The 12,239-nt window shown below is 49.4% G+C and overlaps 1 pseudogene; it reads left to right on the top strand.

Annotated features, from left to right (window-relative positions):
• The first annotated feature begins 11,449 nt into the window (after nt 1-11,449).
• LOC107180310 lies at nt 11,450-12,239 on the top strand (annotated as a pseudogene).

Below are 12,239 nucleotides of genomic sequence, written 5' to 3'. Positions count from 1 at the left end.
AAATTTTTTTTTAAGTTTATTCATCTTGAGAGGGACAGAGCACGAGTGTGAGTGCGGGAGGGGCAGAGAGAGACAGAAGGACAGAGAGAGAGAGAGAGAGAGGGAGAGAATCCCAGGCAGGCTCCGCACTGTCAGCACAGAGCAGGACGCGGGGCTCAATCCCACAAACCGTGTGAGATCACAACCCAAGCCAAAAGCAAGAGTTGGGTGCCCAACCGACTGACTCACCAAGGTGCATCCCCCTCCCCCGGTTTTTTTAAGTTTATTTATTTATTTTGAGAGAGCGAGAGAAAGAACACACGCACACAGGTGGGGAGGGGCAGAGAGAGAAGGAGACAGAGAATCCCAAACAGGCTCCACACTGTGGGTGCAGAGCCCGACGTGGGGCTCGAACTTACGAACCAAAAGTCGGGCACTTAACCAACGGAGCCACCCAGGCACCCCTTCTTCTCCTTTTCTTATAAGGACAGCAGTCACGTCGGATCAGGGGCCCACCCTCCTCGTCTACATCTGTGATAACCCCATTTCCAGATAGGATCCCGTTCTACGGGACGGGAGGTTAGGACTCTGTCTCAGTCTGTTCTGCTGCCATAACAAAGTACCACGGACGGGGCGGCCGATTCTTCCTCCCAGTTCTGGAGGCTGGGAAGGCCGACATCAAGGTGCCAGCAGATTCAGTTTCTGGTGAGCACCTCTTCCTGGCGTGGGGCCTTCTCGCTGTGTCCTCCTCACATGGTGGAGACACCGGAGAGAGCTCTCTGCTATCTCTTCGTGGACAGGCGCCAATCCCATCGTGGAGGTCCCCACCCTCACGACCTCACCTAACCCTAATCGCCTCCAAACACAATCCCGTCAGGGGCCAGGGCTTCCACATAGGAATTTTGAGGGGATGTACACATCCAATCCATAAGGGACTTCAGCATGTCTCTTAGGGGACACCCACCCACCGGTGCGGCCGCCACAGGGGTCCCCAGGGACAGAGGTGTGAGTTTTCCAAGCTCAACCCTCCATGGGGAGGAGTGTCACAACCCCTAACACAGGAATTGAACCTCCTCCTCCAAATTAGTCCTTTGAGGACGCAGCCATTTGACCTCTCTCAGAGGAATGCCAGCCAGCTTGGGCAGTGCTCCGGAAGCTGGCACGGTCCCCTCGATCGGAAGCAACCCCGAGGGGAGCCCCGCCTGGCCAGGACTCGGGCCGATTTCTCTCCTCAGCTCCCACATCACCGCCACAGACTGGTTTAGCAGGAATTATCCTTTGCCAGCTCACGCTGTCCACACAAGTACTGCCTGCCTATTGAAGGGATGCCCTACAAATCCCCATCTCATAATGCCAGTCCCCGCCTCTGCCCTGACCCCAGATCACATGATGGGGCTGAGGGCCTCCCCATAAGATGGGCTCTCTTGGGCTTGTTCTACGTTCCTGCCTCCCCTCTACCTCCCCCCACCCTCCCCACCACCACCACCACCACCACCGGGTATTTAAGTAGGCATGTCTTTGTTTGGAAACACTGTGCTCACATTAATAATACATTGAGAGCTAGCGCGTCTCCAAGGAGCTCCAAATGCTTCGCAGGCATTATCTAATTAGCCCTCACCCAAAGCCCTGCTCCAGCAAAACCACCAGGGGAACCAGTGGCTGACTCAGAGCTAGGAAGGGACAAAGACATCCTCAGGGCTCTCCGCCAGGGCCTGAAGCACAGTACCCATCCAGCAGGTGGGGTGACCCCCATTTCCACTGAAAAGGCTACTGGACAACGGTCCCCTTGCCCCTCTCCGGACTGGGAAGCTGGGTCAGAAGAATGATTTGCAAAACCCCAGAAGGGCGTTCTCTTACACCTTGTGCAGGTAAGTTTCCACCCCTGGGGTAGTCCCCACATGCCAGCCAGGGCACTTGTAAGGGTACCCTTGTCACATGCACACTTGCCTACCCATTTTGCTTGATGGGGCCACCAACGTGGGGAAGGGCTCCTAGAGGGGAGCAACCGATGTGATCCCCTTGGGGCGCCCATCTTTCCACCCCACATGCTGCCTCGGGGTCTGCAGTACCTCAGATAGCCAGAGTGCTTACTGCTGCATGGTGTTTAGTCCCCACCTTCCCCCTAGGGAGCCAAACAGGCCACATGTACGTGTGCATCTTGCACGTGCAATTAACTGGTTTCTCCTCAGCACCTGGCTCAGTGCCTTGCTCCCCCCTTGAAAGTATTCTATGCATATATGGAGATACAGAATGGGAATATTAATTCCTTCATCCTCTCAAAAGTCCTCAGTGGAAGCCGGGGCTGGAATTTTTATCTGCACTTCACAAAATAGCACAATGAGGCAGGCTGACTGTGCGGGTTGACTTGCCCGGGGTTGTGCAGTTTACATGCAGCAGAGCCCTAAACAGAACTCAGATCTTTGGACTTTCAGGATGGAATATTTGCCATTGGACCACGTTCCATCCCACCTGCTCCTCTTGGGCAGTTCAGAAAGCTCACGTTCCCCAAACCTTTAGGAAATGAAAACCACTTATCATCTAGGAGGAAATAACCCACTGATACGGGTGTGAAATGAAAGCACGAATGAGACAGAGGAACATTTTCTCCCAAGGAGACTGTTTGAAAACCCAGAGCCATCCATTCCTATCACCCTTCCACATTTTCGGAGAGCACAGTGGGAATCAGAGTGATGAGCAGAGGTCAAAGGCAGAGTCGGCGATTGCTTTCTCAAAGCTCGTTCCAAAACTAAGAACCGTTGATATTAAGATTTTACATAAGCAGAAGGAGTCAAAGTGTTAACGTAACTCTTATGGAGCACAGAGCGGTCACAAAGAGTTAATACACTTTCACGTGCGTTCTTTCAGGGGACGGCATGAAGACCCTGCAAAATAAATATCGTTATCCCGATTTTTACCGTTGAGAACACGGATGCTCAACGATTCCTCGCCTAGAGACGCCTAGCTAGTAAATTTCAATCACTCTCCAGCTTGGGTGTTCTGACCATTTCAGTTCATCACCATTTCCTTTTGTCAGGATTTCAGAAGTATCGCCTTGAGGATCTGTCGATGACCTACCTGCATCCGTTCTCGCTATGACAGACATCATTGCTGTTCACGGACACAGTCCCCCTCTCTTTCCAGGGACTCAGGACGACTGCACCTTCCTGGCCCGTCAAAGCTGGACTTCACCATTTGGCTTGCTTTTCACCAATGCCATGGCAGCAGAGAGGGTGCGTGTCATTTCCAGCTGGAAACATTTAACTCCTGATGCTGGTCCCCCCAGCATTCTCTCCCTAGAGCAGCAATGGTGAGAGCGTGTGCTGAGATAGAGTCTCCAGAAGCCTGGGGCCAGGAGTGACCACCACAGCCTCCCTGCTGACCCCCATCAAACATAAGCAAGCAACGTCCTAATTGTTTTAAGCCACTAAGATGTTAGGCTTACTTCTTACTGTGGCATAACCCATTCTATCCTGCCCGGATACACTACCCAGAATTTCCTCGGGAGAATCTGCCCTACTTCAAGCAATCTTGGGTAGATCTGAATCGACACCCAGCTCTGAGGGATAGACCCTGATTGGCATGTCACATCACCCCCTCTGTCACAGTGACCGGTTTAAGCACGGATAATAACGTAGGTCCATGAGAATGGACTCCCAGTGTTTCTCGAGAACGGTTCAGGGATGAGCCAATCAGCGTGAAAGGGAAAACAGTCAATGATGAGGGAAAACAGTGCTTCTTCCCCATCAATGGGAGTAAACCTCCATCACTTCTGGTGACCATCTTGCCAATAAAGAAAGCCTCCCTGAGGACAAAGGTGAACCATGGGCAAAGGCAAAACCTGCAAATAAATTGTAGACATAAAGAGTGAAAGCCCGAAGTCAGCTCCAGGCCTTTCGCAAATGAGCCAATAAGACCCCTTAATTCTCTAAGCCTGGCTGAGGCCAGCCTTTGATTTCTTCAAATTTAAAAACAAAAAAACCTCAGCTGTTGATTTTTAAAGACTCCTTCCTCAGAATAATAACCCATTGAAATATTGATATGTAGATATAGATATAGGTGTATTTCTACAATAAGTCCTATGGCTCTTTGGGGTTTTGGGTGGTTTTGTTTTGTTTTGTTTTGTTTAAGTTCATACATTTTGAGAGAGAGAGTGTGTGCGGGCATGTGGGAGCAGGGAAGGGGCAGAGAGAGGGAGAGAGAGAGAGAGTCCCAGGCAGGCTCTGCACTGTCAGCACAGAGCCCGATGTGGAGCTTGAACCCACGAGGCATGAGATCGTGACCCAAGCCTAAGTCAAGAGTCAGACGCTTAACTGACTGAGCCACCCAGGCGCCCCTGGGGTTTCAAGTTTTGACTGTTGTTGGGTTGTAGATATTCCCGAGAAAGGCAACAGAATTGAAATTTGGAGTCAGAAAGGGTTGTGAAGAACATACGGTCTAACCGCCTTATTTTATAAATGAGGGACTAAGGCACAGGAAAATACAGTCTCTCACGCCGGGCAGTGTGCACTCTTGGGGTCCTACTGACCTCCGATCCCATCGGCGGTAAGGTGTGCTGTCTCGGGGTCGTTCCGGGATTCGAAGGAGATCATGTACAGAAAGCTCCTCGAATACAGGCTGGCACAGTGTTGATAACCAACAATTGCTGACTGCTTTTTATCAGTGACTCACATTTTAGTATTTAAGATGCATGGGGTGGGGGGGAAGGTAAATACCGGACATGCCCCTTATCAGTTATTATACCAAGAGAACTTGCCCGGAGCAAAGAAGGAGCCAACCCTTTGACCTTGACCCACCCGCCATGGTCATCTGCAGAGAGGCCAGTGAACCCCGAGTTCTGTGTCAGTGCCTATGACTACTCAGGAGTGTGTGTGCCAAGCAAACTCGGCGTGGGAGTTAATCTTCCCAAGGACCCGGTATGCGTAACTGTGTCCTAAGGAGACCAGGAGTTCCATAAGAAGCTGAGAGAGCTTTGTTGCTGGAATTCTGAGAAAAAAAGTAGAGTATCGGCTTCTAGACTGGGCAACCCCACAGCAGAGCGCAATACAGAAAGGAGCGGACGTGGGCCTCCACCCCTTCCATAGAGAACTGCACGGCACGCGCACCCCAACATTTGGCACCCCAGCGGTGACAAGGGTCAGAATGCAGACAGGCTTGTAGAGCATTCTCAGAAATATCCAGTGGACATTCTGCATAGGCTGGAGGTCCTGATGAACCTGTTAGGACGTGGGGCCTTGAATGGCCAAGTGGACAAGGGCTCATGCCTATGAGTGGCTGCAGTCCCAGGGACCCCATGTCTACCAAGGACAGCAGCAGGAATGGAGCTCCCTTCTCCTGGGAACAGGCAGGATACAGCACAGAAGAAAGAGAAAGCCTTCCTCCGGAGCATCCCCAGGTCACCGCGAGCCGCTGTGATCACTCACGGTTTGGGTTTTATTAAAAGCCAGCCCTGGAGAACGGATTTCTTGCGTGTTTCTGGTGCTGGCGTTCTCACATCTTGGATTAAATGAGATAACAAAAGTAAGCCACCCTGCGTGCTCCGTCCCCGGCACGAAATGAGCACAGAACCAATGGCAAGTGCCTTTCCCTGCTTCTCTCTGGAGTATGGTTCTCATCTGAAAATCAGCCAGACCACACGCGTTCAGATGGCTCATCCCAAAAGTCTGGGCTGTTGTGTAGACATAGAGATCGAGAGATGTCCCCTCTCCTTGCCAGCAGTGCAATTGTAAGCCATCTCACAGTCTCTTTATTTATAAACCGGAGACGATACAACCCCACCCCTCCCCTCCCCACCTCTTGGGAGGATTAAATGAGATCATGAAAAAGGGAAGGGTTTTATCAGATTCTGAAAGGCTGCAACGCCTTCATAATTCTTATTATCCCAACACTGCTGGGAAGTTGATGGACAGAACTGTCAGGATTCCTTCCAAATGAGGCCAAGGAATATAGGACCCACCCCCTCAAAGAACAAGGCAACAGCCCTCTCTCTCTGACATGCTTTTTTTTTTTTTTTTAAAGAAACAAATTCCTGGGATTTATCTGATCGCCACTTTGCTCAAGCAAATCATTTTTCTAATCTAAATGCAGTCGCAGTTGCGGTAGCTGGAAAATGACTTACTCTTCTTAACACTCTGCTTTGGTGACAGGAAGAAAATGAGACAAACTGTAAAAGGTGTGCTGTATATTTCATTCCACGTTACAGAAAAACCCGAAACACAATAATCCTGTGCAATTGTTTCCAGAGTCAGATGGGCTGGGGCGGTGTTGGTGAGGGAAGCTGGGAAGCTGCTACCCAAGGGCAGCTCAGGAGGCAGTGACCATGAAGGGGCAGAGGAAGACGCGTGGGGCTGGGCGCGGGGCCGGGCTCCTGTCGCCTGCACCCACTCGCACCCACACACTGATCCCCACTGTCCACGTTCTCTCTTTTCTCGCAGCTCCGAGAGTCCACTCTTAAGAAAGACTCTAGGGGGGCGCCTGGGTGGCTCAGTCGGTTAAGCATCCGACTTCGGCTCAGGTCACGATCTCGCGGTTCGTGAGTTCGAGCCCCGCGTCAGGCTCTGTCTGTGCTGACAGCTCAGAGCCTGGAGGCTGCTTCGGATTCTGTGTCTCCTTCTCTCTCTGCCCCTCCCCCACTTGTGCTCTGCCTCTCTCTGCCTATCAAAAATAAATAAATGTAAAAAAAATTCAATAAAAAAAAAAAGAAAGACTCTAATAGGGGCCCCTGGGTGGCTCTGTCGGTTGAGCGTCCAGCTCCAGATTTCAACTCAGGTCATGCTCTCACAGTTTGTGAGTTCGAGCCCCCTGTCAGGCTCTGGGCTGACAGTGTGGAGCCTGCTTGGATTCTCTCTCTCTCCCTCTCTCTCTGCCCCTCCTTGCCTCTCTCTATCTCTCAAAATAAATAAATAAAGTTAAAAATTAAAAAAAAGAAAAGAAAGATTCTAACAGGGCTCCTGGATGGCTCAGTCGGTTGAGCATCCGACTCTCTTGATCTCAGCTCGGGTCATGATCTTACAGTTCATGGGTTTGAGCCCCGCGTCAGGCTCCACGTTGACGGCATGGAGCCTGCTTGGGATTCTCCCTCTCTCTCTCTCTCTCTCCTTCTCTCTCTCTCTCTCTCTCTCTTTCTGTCAAAACAAATACATAAACTTAAAAAAAAGACTCTAACAGAAGCCACTTAAACCTCAGGGTGAATGTAAGACACCCTATTACCTCTCTCTAAAGGGATTTCTGTTTTGACCCTTATCACTATTGAAGACCTTCTGTGTAATATTCAAGCCCCCTAATGTGAGGACATCAGCCAGGACATGGCCTCTGCTTGCCTCTCTTACCAGTTCATCATTCTACTCCACCGACCCTAACTGCGCCAGGCCCGTGGTAACAGAAGAGCCGTGCATCTTGATTGCGGTGGTACTTCCAAGAGACCGCACAGGAGACAAAACCCGACGCGGTCGCGGGCACGCACACGAGCGCGTGTGTAACTGATGGAGACCGAATAGTTTGCAAATCGTACCAACGTCCGTTCTGTTGCTCTGGTGCTGGACTGTAATTACACAAGATGCCAACATCAAGAAAGGAGAGGTGATGTAGGCAAGGGACTCCCCGCCCCATGCGTTTCTCTTACAACTTCCTGTGAATCTCCCTTTATTTCAAAATATAAAGGTTAAAATAAAATCCATCAGGTTTTCTCATGTCTTTATTTCTTCTTTTTTTCTTTTTTTTTAAGAAAGGCAGACTGCCACGTGCAGCGCCTCATGTGGATGTGTCTGGAGTCTTGGGAGCTTGACCACCCTGCGTTCTCCTACAACGGATCTTGAGAGCTTGTTTAGAGGTTCTAGCAGGGGAACGCAGCTACTCGTATACCCTTGACTGAAGAGGCTCGTCCTCTTCGACCTAATGCGCAGCTTCGGGAGGGACGCACATAGAGCGGTGAGGGAGGAAGGGGACACCCGCCTAGCCAGCCAGATCAGCCGAATCAACCCTGGCGATCAATGGGCAGCCAGATCGCCCCCACATCCTCTTTACTTCTTTTGCGAGATTATGATCACTCTCATATGTACCTACTAACTCTTCATTCTTCAACTCAGCTCATGCATCATTGCTCAACACAAACTCAATAAATGTTTATGAAATGAGTGAACGAGTGGTCCCTGTTTTTCTCTGATAAACAGGCTGTGAAAAAAAAAAAAGACAGAAAGAGGCTGTGAATCAATAAAATGACATAATCTTGCAGATGAAAGCACGCACTTGGAAGTCAGGCTACCTGACTGAAACCCCACTTCAATACGTTCCTCTAGCTGTGTCATCTGAGCTTGGTTTCCTCACCTTCTAAGTAGGAACGATACTAACATCGTACGGTTTTTACGAAGATTACGTGAATTAATGCGGTGTGATACTGTCAGAAATATATATTTGGTCTCTTCCCCAGCTCCTGACTCAGAGCTGCTAAAATCCTTGGAGCTTCCTACAGATCAAAACCACAATGAGATATCACCTCACCCCGTCAGAATGGCTAAAACTAAAAATCCAGAACAACAAATGTTGGCGAGGATGTGGGGGAGAAAGGAGCCCTCATGCACCGTGGGTGGGAATGCAAATTGGTGCAACCACCACCGTGGAGAACAGTAAGGAGGTTCCTCAAAACTACCCTACGATCCAGTAATAGCACTGCTGGGTATTTACCCAAAGAATACAAAAACACTGATTTGAGGCGATATACATACACCTTTTTTCTTGCAACTTTATTTACAATAGCCAAATTATGGAGGCAGCCCAGATGTCCATCAATAGATGAATGGGTAAAGGAGATGGAGTATCTGTTCAATGGAATATTATTCAGCCATAAAAAAGAACGAAATCTTGCCATTCTCAACAACGTGGATGGAGCTAGAGGGTATCATGCTGAGTGAGATAAGTCAGTCAGAGAAACACAAAGACCATGTGATTTCACTCAGATGAACAAAGGGGGTGGGGAAAAAGAGAGAGAGGCAAACCAAACAACAGAGTTAACTGTGGTGAACAAAGTGGTGGTTACCAGAGGGGAGGCGGGCGGGGGATGGGTGAGATAGGTAGAGGGGATTAAGAGTACACTTCCCACGATGAGCCCTGAGTACTATATGGAGATGTTGAATCACGAAATTGTACACCTGAAACTAGCATAAAACACCGGACTTCAACTTTTTACAAATAAATTAAAAAAGAAAATATAAAATCCTTGGAACTTCGAGAGATGGGAGCAGCTTTAGTTATTCACAGCCAGCCCGTTTCCATACCTGAGTTTCTGCTAATTAAGTGATTCTTCCACATCTGGCTCTGTGCTGGCCAAGTGGAGCCTGCTTGGGATTCTCTGTTTTCCTCTCTCTCTTCCTCTCTCTCTCTCCCTCTGCCCCTCCCCTACCCGTGTTCCCTCTCTATCTCTCGCCTCCTCTGTCAAAATAAATAAACTTTAAAAAGTAAATAAAAATAAATTAAAACAATTTTTTTTAAAGTGCTGGGAGGGTGGCATGCCCAGAGAGGGCATGGAGCTCCATGAACCTCCACCACCCCCACCCCTTGCCCTGTACATCTCCTCCACTTGGCTGTTCCTGGGTTGTAGTCTTTATAATAAACTGGTAAAATTAAGAAGTGAAGTGTTTTCCTGAGGGGTGTGAGCCCTTCTAACAAATTATGAAACACGAGAAGGGGATCACGTATAGCTGGCGGGTCAGAGGCACGGGTCGCAACCCGGGACTTGTAATGAGTGTCTGAAGGGGTGAGGTGGTGGAAGCAGTCTTCTGGGACTGACCCCTTCACCTGCGATGTCTGCACTAACTCCAGGCAGTGTCAGATCGGAACAGATCGGAACTCTCTGCTGTCCAGAGAGTTAAAGAATTGGTTGGTATGAGGCAAAGTCCCCCATTCGGTGTCAGAAGTGTTGGGAATAAAAACAGCTTGAACGCACATAAAATCCTTAAAATAGTGCCTGGGCATATAGTAAGCTCTCAAATGTGGCCGTTATTATCTCTGGGATGCCTTTTCTGACCTGCCTCCTCCCCTATCCCTGGCCCACCCTCCCCATGTGTATCCAAAACATCCTGTGCTCCCCGACCTGGCGACCCGGCGTGCATACTGATCTACCACTCTGCAACAAACTACCCCAAGACTAGTGTCTGAAAACAATGATACTATTTATTTTGCTTATGAATCTGCACTCCGGCAGGCTCCTAGAGGACTGCTCACCTCTGCTCCAGTTGGCATCAGCCAGTGTGGCTCAAAGGCTGGGGGCTGGGATCTAAATGTTCACTCACATGCCCAATGTCTGGCACAGTCTCACTGGGGCCTCAGCTGGGGTTCTCAGTCAGAATCAGAAATGCAGCCTCTGTCTGTGCCTGGGGTTTCCTCACAACGTGGTGTCGTCTACGTTCCCAGGGCAAGTATCCCAACAGAAAAAGAGCCAAACGGAGGCCATATTGGTTTTGACCGAGCCTTGGAAGCCACGGTGTTAACTTCTTCCACAATCTATTCAAGGCACAAGGGTCCTCCAAGTTCAAGGCACAAGGACATAGATTCCCCTTCTTGATGGAGGAGTGGCAGGCTTCTGGAATACATGTGGGACCCAAACTATCACTCTATGAACCACGTCTTTTATTTTCTGTAATCCAATGCTTTGACGTCTGGGGCCTTGTCAACCCCAGAGAGATTGCCCCTCCCAGGGTTAACCGATTCCTGGAGATGGTGAACTGCTGACCCACAAAGCACACCATTCAAATTCAAACCAACCAATCCAGAGCCCACACACGATCAACGTTTTTATTGGTCTGTCATGTTCCGAGCTACTACGCCCCATGCCCTCATCACCCCAGGGTCACTTCCCAGACAACTAGGGACAGTCCCTGTGCCTCAGAGCCTCACCGAAATTACTCAAAGTAGCCAAACCTAAGCTCACTTACCCTGCCTCGCTGATGCTTTCCCTGTGAAACCACAGTGGAGGTTCTTTTTCACTTTTTCCCCCCTTTCTGCCTCCTGACTGATCCTGGCACTTCTTCGGGTCATCCCTTGTGGCATGGCATGCCATGGGGCATGGCATTCCTCCTTGGAATCTGTGAGTGTAGTGACATATCTTTTCAGTCATAAATGTCTCCTGATCTGGTCCCCTTACTCTACCTCAAATTTTTTAGTAATATATGATATTTTAGAGTAATCACTGTGGCCATTTGGGGGAAATACAATCTTCCACTCTCTGCCTTATAATTGATTATGTACTTGCCTTTGCCCTCAACTTGACTGGTGCACACAGAAAACACACCGTCCTTTTATCTCTTTAGCCCCTACGCCCAGTACATAACAAGTACTCAATAAACGTTTTTTGACTAACTAGCTGACTGAATACTTGAGAGCCATACCACAACCTTTGTCCTCCTTATTAGGTATCCAAAGAAATAGGACCCTTTGTACCTTTTTGCTCTACCGGGACAGCGTCTGTCCGTCGGCATTCAGAATGGTCCAGCATTTGACATACCGTCGTAGACAGCCTCTAACAAAACTAGGCTCTCTTGAACCCGTGGTAATAGAATTGTTTATTTTTATTTTTTTTTTATTTATTTATTTATTTATTTATTTATTTATTTATTTTTGAGACAGAGAGAGACAGAGCATGAACGGGGGAGGGTCACAGAGAGAGGGAGACACAGAATCTGAAACAGGCTCCAGGCTCTGAGCTGTCAGCACAGAGCCCGACGCGGGGCTCGAACTCACGGACCGTGAGATCATGACCTGAGCCGAAGTCAGACACTCAACCGACCGAGCCACCCAGGCGCCCCTATTTTTTTTTAATTGTTTAAAATTTTTCTTTATATTTGAGAGAGCAAGAGTGAGAGACAGAGCTTGAGCAGGGGAAGGCAGAAACACAGAGGCAGAATCCGAAGCAGGTCCCAGGCTCCGAGCTGTCAGCACAGAGCCTGACTCGAGGCTCGAACTCAAGAAAAGGGAGATCGTGACCTGAGCGGAAGTCAGACGCTTAACTGACTGAATCCTCTACCCTTATACCAAGGAGGTTGGGAAAGCCCCCAAATCTGCATGTGGCGTGTGTGCAGGCCAGCTTCAGGGAGTTCGTGCCGTGAAACCTAAAGTTCTTATGAGGTTGTCTACAACAGGTCAGGAGGGCCTGTGGTGGCTTCGTGCGTGCCACATGTGTTCGTGACAGGATCAAGCGCGCTTTCCTTATTGAGGAGCAGAAAATCATTGTGCAAGTGTTGAAGGCACAAGCACCGAGTCAGAAAGCTACATAA

Source organism: Panthera tigris, chromosome B2 (genome assembly GCF_018350195.1).
Source record: "Panthera tigris isolate Pti1 chromosome B2, P.tigris_Pti1_mat1.1, whole genome shotgun sequence".
NCBI lineage: Eukaryota > Metazoa > Chordata > Mammalia > Carnivora > Felidae > Panthera > Panthera tigris.
The sequence above is the reverse complement of the archived record's forward strand: the minus strand, read 5'-3'. Positions and strand labels throughout refer to the sequence as shown.